We start from the raw sequence: 7,687 nt of genomic DNA on the forward strand, positions 1-7,687 counted from the left end.
ATTAAACTGAAAAAGAAAAGATTTAACAAAAGTTTTTACTGCCGCCTAATGTAGCAGTGTTTTTAAATTACTGTCATTGACAATCAGTTAGCCATGATGGATTAAGCATGCCGATAGCTTGTGAAAGGTATACTGTTTTAAAGCATTGCAGAAAGCCCTGCAGTCTTAAAATAAATTTCATAGACATACCAGATAGGTGAGCCTTCCAGAAAGCATTTAAAAAGCATTAAAAGGCACCTATATGCTTCAAATGAATTTTTTTCTAAAGCATTTTATGCACTATGCAAATATTGTTTTTTAAATTTGTGCTCATATTCATCCCCGCTTTCATCATTGCCTTTTGAACTAATGATTTGGCAAGTCTCTTGCAGTTATTGTTTAAAAAATATAATGATATATTGTATATATATATATATATATTATTGTGCACGTGGTAGCGTATAAATTAAAACCATCAAAGATTTACAAATCCTGTAGTGAAGTTTATCTTATCTTGAAATTATCAGTGTGGCACTCCTTTGTCTGCGCATGCTAAGGTGAGGCCGGGTTCAGACCTGGGGACAGCTGCGTAATCTCGACTCATTATGTATCCAACAGCTGGAAAGCAAACAAATTGTGTAGCTGCGTATGGGCATCAAATTAATTTAATTGCGCAAATGACGACATTTCTTTCTGTAGGACATAATAGTCGTGCACTCTGAGCTTGTAGTCTATGAGCGATTGCTTGCATAACAGGTACTCTGTCACACGTGTCTTAGATGCCATATTGGTTCGAACCAGGCCTAAGTAAGGCTGTAAATCTAACTCATTCCATCTCGTTACAGTCAGGCTTTTAGCTTTAGTTTCTGATTTAGACGAACAAGGATAGGCTAAAACTCTATTTAAGAAATAGGACAGATAGTGGAGGTAGCAGGTATGTGTGCTTATGCTTTAGCTCTGGCTTACCATGTACTTTGGAGATTACATTGAACTAAAGAATTTATGGTTGTCACTCATCCAAAGTAACAAAAAATTAGGACTTTTATTAGAAGCCTGAATGATTGTAGCCTAACATTTATTTTATATTCATGTTTTTAACGCAGTCATTCTGACTTTATATATGTGTTAGTCGTATAACAACTGAAAAACAGAAAATCAAAGAAGAGAAAGGCTGTTATGAATGCTTAGATATAAAGTTATAGGGAGCAAAAAATATGCAGGTACAAAAACCCACCTGACCGCGCAGGCCAAGACAACATATGTAGTTTTAAAAGCTGAAGATAACTGTAGAAATGTCAAGTGATTTGCAAGAATTGAGAGTTGCTATCCTTGGTAATGTTTCCGTAGATATGGATTACAGAAAAATGTTTTCTTGCTAACTGGTTGCTAGATGCATGCTTTACATTAAAGCTTCAAGGTCGCGAATGATAAGTTTTTCAACTTTTTAAAGATTTCAAGAGATTCAAAAATGTACAGCAACTGTTTCAATAATATGGTTTACAGAAGGATGTTTAAGAACTGAATAGTGAAATGGTATATAATTTATATTGTAATATTCATACAAAAATTATTTCCGTACCATATGCTTATCAAAGCTTCCATTGCAAGGCAAAAGTTAGCAGTAGTTAATTTTTCAGTTAGAAATTTAGGACGAAAAATGGATGTAAAATGAGCAACATTGTATAATGCTAGAACTACATGTAGCATCAGCTTTGCTAACAAGGCTTTGTGAAGGATATTAGATACGCATGACATGAGAAAAATCTTTTACCATGGATGTTTATATTATTGAATGATATTATTAATATTCCCAGTTGCAGATATTACTTAAGAGAAAATGACTATTTTGCCATAAGCTTAGCTTTTGAACATTTTTTTGATTGGCTAATCAACCATGATACAGATACATGCAAAATAATTAAGCTCTCTGTATACACATTAATATGCTAGTTAGCAACAAATTTGTGTGTAGCATTAGCAAAATCAGTGGCTAAAATTTGCTTTATAGTTTTCCAGTGTGCTGCAGGACACTTTTTGTCTCTTGTGAGCTTTAGCTTTTAAAGCCAGACATTACCCAGTTCAAGAACTGAAGGTCATAATCTAGTAGCTAGCATTATTTAAACATCCATTTGTATGGGTATGGCATTATGTAATAGCATGGCTGGTGATTGTTTAGTTCAGAGAAATGGCTAATCCCATCAGCCACTGTCAACACCTCGCTGGCACTTGTTTACATGCGTTACTCGTGTGTCTTTGTCTAACTTGTGATGTACTGTCTAACTTATCTTGGTCAACATGAATGCATGGTCACCATCAATTGTCTTTTTTTTCTGTAGATTCTGCAATCGTGTTTCGTAATGATGCTATGATGCCTGACTTGCTTTTGGTTGCAGGTATGTACTGACAAGATAAAACAGTGTGACTCTTTTCAATTTTATTTTCAGGGTTTAATTATATGGTCTATAATTTTGATAACAACTGTGTCTTAGTCTTTAGCTGAACGCCCTCTTTTCTTGTTATTTTGTTACTGTTACTCATGCCAACAAGAAATTTAAAAATCATATTGTTTTAACTAATTATAATAGGAAAGGGTGGAGTACTATTTAAGATAGCTTTTTCTGTAGGCCCACATAACAAAAATCATATTTAGCAATCAATATAGCTCTGGTCATGACATTAAAATTAACATTTTTGTGGTTTAGTGTCATGCTTAGCCTCTGAACATTGATTTCAATGTTTTCCAATGTTTCTAACTTGAAAGTTTTGAACTCTTGAGATTACACCATACTGACCCTCTTATAAAGCTTAACCCTGTCTATAACAAATATGATTTCATCTAGTTCTTAATAGCCTAGCCGACTAACCTTACCCACACTGTGTAGTACTGTCCTGATTGTATTGTGGCTGATTTTTGTTAGTACAAATTAGGGTTTGGCACTAGCAGTGAAACTCACTGAAAATTCATGGGGTTATCTTCTCTCAAATCTTGTAATTAGAAAGTTTGAGTATTTGTATCTTGTTGGCTAGAATTTAGACTGCTGCGTGTGAGATTTGGCGCTTGAATTATTTGAACAGAATGGATTAATGCTGGGTTTACTGGGACTGAAAGATGTGTGATATTCAACAACCAGGCTTGCTACGAACTAATGCAACTATGGAAATAATTATAATTGCATTTCAATATCATGATGACTAAGCTGGTGTCTTGTAATAATTTAAGTTGTACACATAAAACACCATAGATATAGCATGTTTCAGTCAGTTCTACTAGTACAATTAAATATGACATGGAGTCGTGTAGTGTTTTTATAATTTTAGTCTCCATTCTTCTTATTTGAGATTCTGACGCTTGTCGCCAATGTATTTGTAGTTCTACCTGCAAAATGATAAAAAGTTATTTTCACCTGTAAAATTACAATTTAAGTATATATATTGAACAATACTAAAATTGTTCTATGTACTCGAAGAAGAGATAGAGATAAGGTTTGAGTGATCAAAAAAGATATATGTGTATGCAGGGACAAGAACACTCCAGATGACCTAATCGCAAACCAAGAAAACCTCTGTAGTCATAAAAGCCGAAGAAACTGTAGAAATGTCAAGCGATTGGCAGTAGTTGAGAGTTGCTATAATTCATGATGCTTTGGTAGATATGAATTACTAAATAATTTTTCAGCAAGCTTAGCTTTTGAACCATGATACAGATACATGCAAAATAATTAAGCTCTCTGTATACACATTAATATGCTAGTTAGCAACAAATTTGTGTGCAGCATTAGCAAAATCAATGACTAAATTTGCATTATAGTTCTCCAATGTGCTGTGGGACCCCTTTTGTATCTTGCAAGCTTTAGCTTTCAGAGCCAGACATTACCCAGTTCAAGAACTGAAGGTCATAATCTAGTAGCTAGCATTATTTAAACATCCATTTGTGTATAGCTGAGTGTATGGCATTATGCAATAGTGTGGCTGGTGATTGTTTAGTTCAGAGAAATGGCTAATCCCATCAGCCACTGTCAACACCTCGCTGGCACTTGTTTACATGCGTTACTCGTGTGTCTTTGTCTAACTTGTGATGTACTGTCTAACTTATCTTGGTCAACATGAATGCATGGTCACCATCAATTGTCTTTTTTTTCTGTAGATTCTGCAATCGTGTTTCGTAATGATGCTATGATGCCTGACTTGCTTTTGGTTGCAAGTATGTACTGACAAGATAAAACAGTGCGACTCCTTTTTCAATTTTATTTTCAGGGTTTAATTATATGGTCTATAATTTTGATAACAACTGTGTCTTAGTCTTTAGCTGAACGCCCTCTTTTCTTGTTATTTTGTTACTGTTACTCATGCCAACAAGAAATTTAAAAATCGTATTGTTTTAACTAATTATAATAGGAAAGGGTGGAGTACTATTTAAGATAGCTTTTTCTGTAGGCCCACATAGCAAAAATCATAATTAGCAATCAATATAGCTCTGGTCATGACATTAAAATGAACATTTTTGTGGTTTAGTGTCATGCTTAGCCTCTGAACATTGATTTCAATGTTTTCCAATGTTTCCAACTTGAAAGTTTTGAACTCTTGAGATTACACCATACTGACCCTCTTATAAAGCTTAACCCTGTATATAACAATTATGATTTCCTCTAGTTTTTAATAGCCTAGCCGACTAACCTTACCCACACTGTGTATTACTGTTCTCATGGTATTTTGGTTGACTTTTGTTAGTAAAAAGTAGTATTATACTCACTGGAAATTCGGTAATTATATTCTCTCAAATCTTGATATTTAAAAGTTTGAGTATTTTTATCTTGTTGGCTAGAATTTTGACTGCCGAGTTTGAGATTTGGCACAAGAACTCTTTGAGCAGAATGTATAAGTGCTGGGTTTACTTCACTTGAAATATGTGCAATATTCAGCAACTATGCTTGCTATGGACTAATGCAACTCGGGAAATAATTATAGTTGCATTTAAATATCACACTGACTATGCTGGTGTCATGTATTAAGTTAGGTTTTACAAAAAAAAAACACCGGAGATGTAGCATGTTTCAGTCAGTTCAACTTGTTCAATTAAAATGACGTAGAATGGTGTAGTGTTTTTATAATTTTAGTCTCCAATCTTCTGATTTGAGATTATCACGCTTGTTGTCAATGTTTTTGTAGTTGTACCTGCAAAACAAAAGAAAATTATTTTTCATTTGTTTTTACAATTTAGGTATAAGGAACAATACTAACCAAAACAGTAAATAATGCAGTATCTCATCAATGTTAGCCCTCTGAACCCTCACAGCTGGTATTACGGAATTGCGTAGGCTGTGGCAGAAACCTTAATGGCGGAATACAGGCTTCCATATGGTTCTGTTTACAAAATATGTTTTTAAGCAACAGCAAAAACTAATAAAATTAATTCTTGCGCAGGATGTTAGATTCTAAATTTCACTTCCATTTGTAACATTTTTCACTCATCTTTATCTACTTCTTTCATTATAATAACACATTTTATTATAATGATATCGCGAAACAATCAATATGACTCATTCGTTGGTAGGTCATAAATGACTGTGATACAAATGTGGAATTTTACGATAATAAATATAAATTTCCAGTATATTTTGAGTCATGAAAAGATGATGAGCGTGCTATGGATGAATATTATCTGTAAATGTTTAATGAGTGTTTAAAATCGTGCGAACTTTTATAGTTTTAGCCCGAATAATGGTGACATACTGTTTTTTTCTGTTTGATGACATCTGCTGTAGGTTGTCCGACTTTTTGTACTGCTGTTTCACCAAATATCATTGCATTGTTAGCACGTTTAGATATATTTGGTAAAAAATTAATAACTTCGGATTGCTGGACATATTGTCTAGGTTTACTGACACGCATTGATTAGATCGAGCAAGGATCAACAGGTTAAAACTCGGTTTCGTATCATGGATTTTTACAAGTTTGTATTTATATTTAACAACTATGATATTATCTTACATGTATTTACATAGCATTGTCTAATATATTTGAAAATTAGAGCTTTAACTAGCAAATGTGGTTGCTGTCTAATGACACAGGCTTGGGTAATATTTCATACCAAGGGTTAGTACAAAGCCATTTGCATAGCTATTCATCCATAACATCTCGTGTATTGCTTTTCATTTGACCAGCACTTTATGTATTTCTATATCAAATTCATTGACATACAAACCGGTGGTGACTCACGGTTCTTTCATCTATATAGGCCTGGGCGGTCATCAAGGTCCTCTTCCTTGCATTGTCTTCCGGAAGATTTTGGCGATGAGTAGATCATAAATGTCAGTTGAACGCTTCTTCCCTGTCATTAGACACGTACCCAACCTATTTTTGAACAGCTGGTAAGTCATCATTGACTACTTGACTTGATGGGCTTTGTACTTAATGACCTCCCATATACTCTCAACACATTAGTCATAACTTATAATAAACTTTCATGGGTAGCAAAATCGTAAATGATACAGAATTTGAAGCGAACACGAGTCAATACCCAAACCGGCTATAGGAAATCAATTGATTCTTCAGAAGATTGTGTCAGTCTACCCCAAACCTTCAAAATAAATATATTGATATATATATATATAACAATAACCAATGAATAGATTTAAGAATTCAAGCAATTTATGTTTACACAAATTCTGTACCGTTCACTATCTCACTACCCACTTTCGCCTTGAAATTCTAGAAAATTAGAGATGCGAGCTTGCAAGGTGGTTTTTGATGTATCACTAAATGCCAAAAGATGCGAAAGGCCAGTTACGGAAACTACATCACTTGGTTTTCCCGTCAGGTCTGCTTCAGATTTGTTTTAAAAAGTTTGGCTGGAAATGAGAGTATAAGCAAATCGAGAAGTTTCCAGCCAGGAAGAGATGATTTAAAAATTAAAATGAAGAAAAAATAGAATTAGCTCTAATATAAGATCAGAACATTTTTTTCAAGAATTTTTTATTAAGCTGAATTCAGTTATATTAAATTTATACTTTAAGTTTTTTTATGCGATGCCACAAAAGTGTAGCGTACTAAGCGTGTTGCATCAGGTCTCTCTCTCACAATCATTAGTGCTATGATTCTCTGAAAGGTAAGAACTCCATATTGTATGCTACTGTATGGACTGCTGCATACTGCCACTACTCAAAATTATGTTTTGCATAATACTGCTACATTTTAATGCAGACCATAACCTTTACATAGGTATTTGTAGCCTTGGGGGCATGGGTATAGAGAATGAATAGATAAAATCATGTATTTTTTTATTGTAATATCTCTTATTGGTAGTTTTTTAGAGGATGGCAACACAATAATTTATCTTTAGTTAATTTATATAAAAAACATTTTTGAGATAGGACTTCAAGAAAATTAACTTGCGAGCTTTTGTCCCAGAATGCATTTTGCTCTCATATCAGACATGACTGTACAGTAGGGGCTGCTAAAATGAGATGATCAGTTCTAGGAACGTTTACATGATAAGGATTTTTCATTATAAGAATGTTAACATACATGTAAATTGTCTAAACCATTTCAGGACCTTTCCAAACTCACTCATGTAAGAATCCGACTTACATTCTTTTGAATGTATTGGCGGTGCCTTAACTGTATTATTGGTTTTCATCGACAACTTTTCATGATCAACCTCATTGGTTTAATAGACCATGATTGTGGTAATTTGACAATAATTTGATGA

General features: G+C 33.8%; 1 long non-coding RNA gene across 1 annotated transcript; it reads left to right on the forward strand.

Annotated features, from left to right (window-relative positions):
• The first annotated feature begins 766 nt into the window (after window positions 1-766).
• On the forward strand, window positions 767-4,179 carry LOC137404407 (uncharacterized). The gene is made up of 3 exons (XR_010979678.1): window positions 767-913; window positions 2,316-2,372; window positions 4,124-4,179. It is a non-coding gene; the product is annotated as an uncharacterized lncRNA (long non-coding RNA).
• Window positions 4,180-7,687: the final 3,508 nt, after the last annotated feature.

The sequence above is a fragment of the Watersipora subatra genome, chromosome 9 (genome assembly GCF_963576615.1).
Source record: "Watersipora subatra chromosome 9, tzWatSuba1.1, whole genome shotgun sequence".
Classification (NCBI taxonomy): domain Eukaryota; kingdom Metazoa; phylum Bryozoa; class Gymnolaemata; order Cheilostomatida; family Watersiporidae; genus Watersipora; species Watersipora subatra.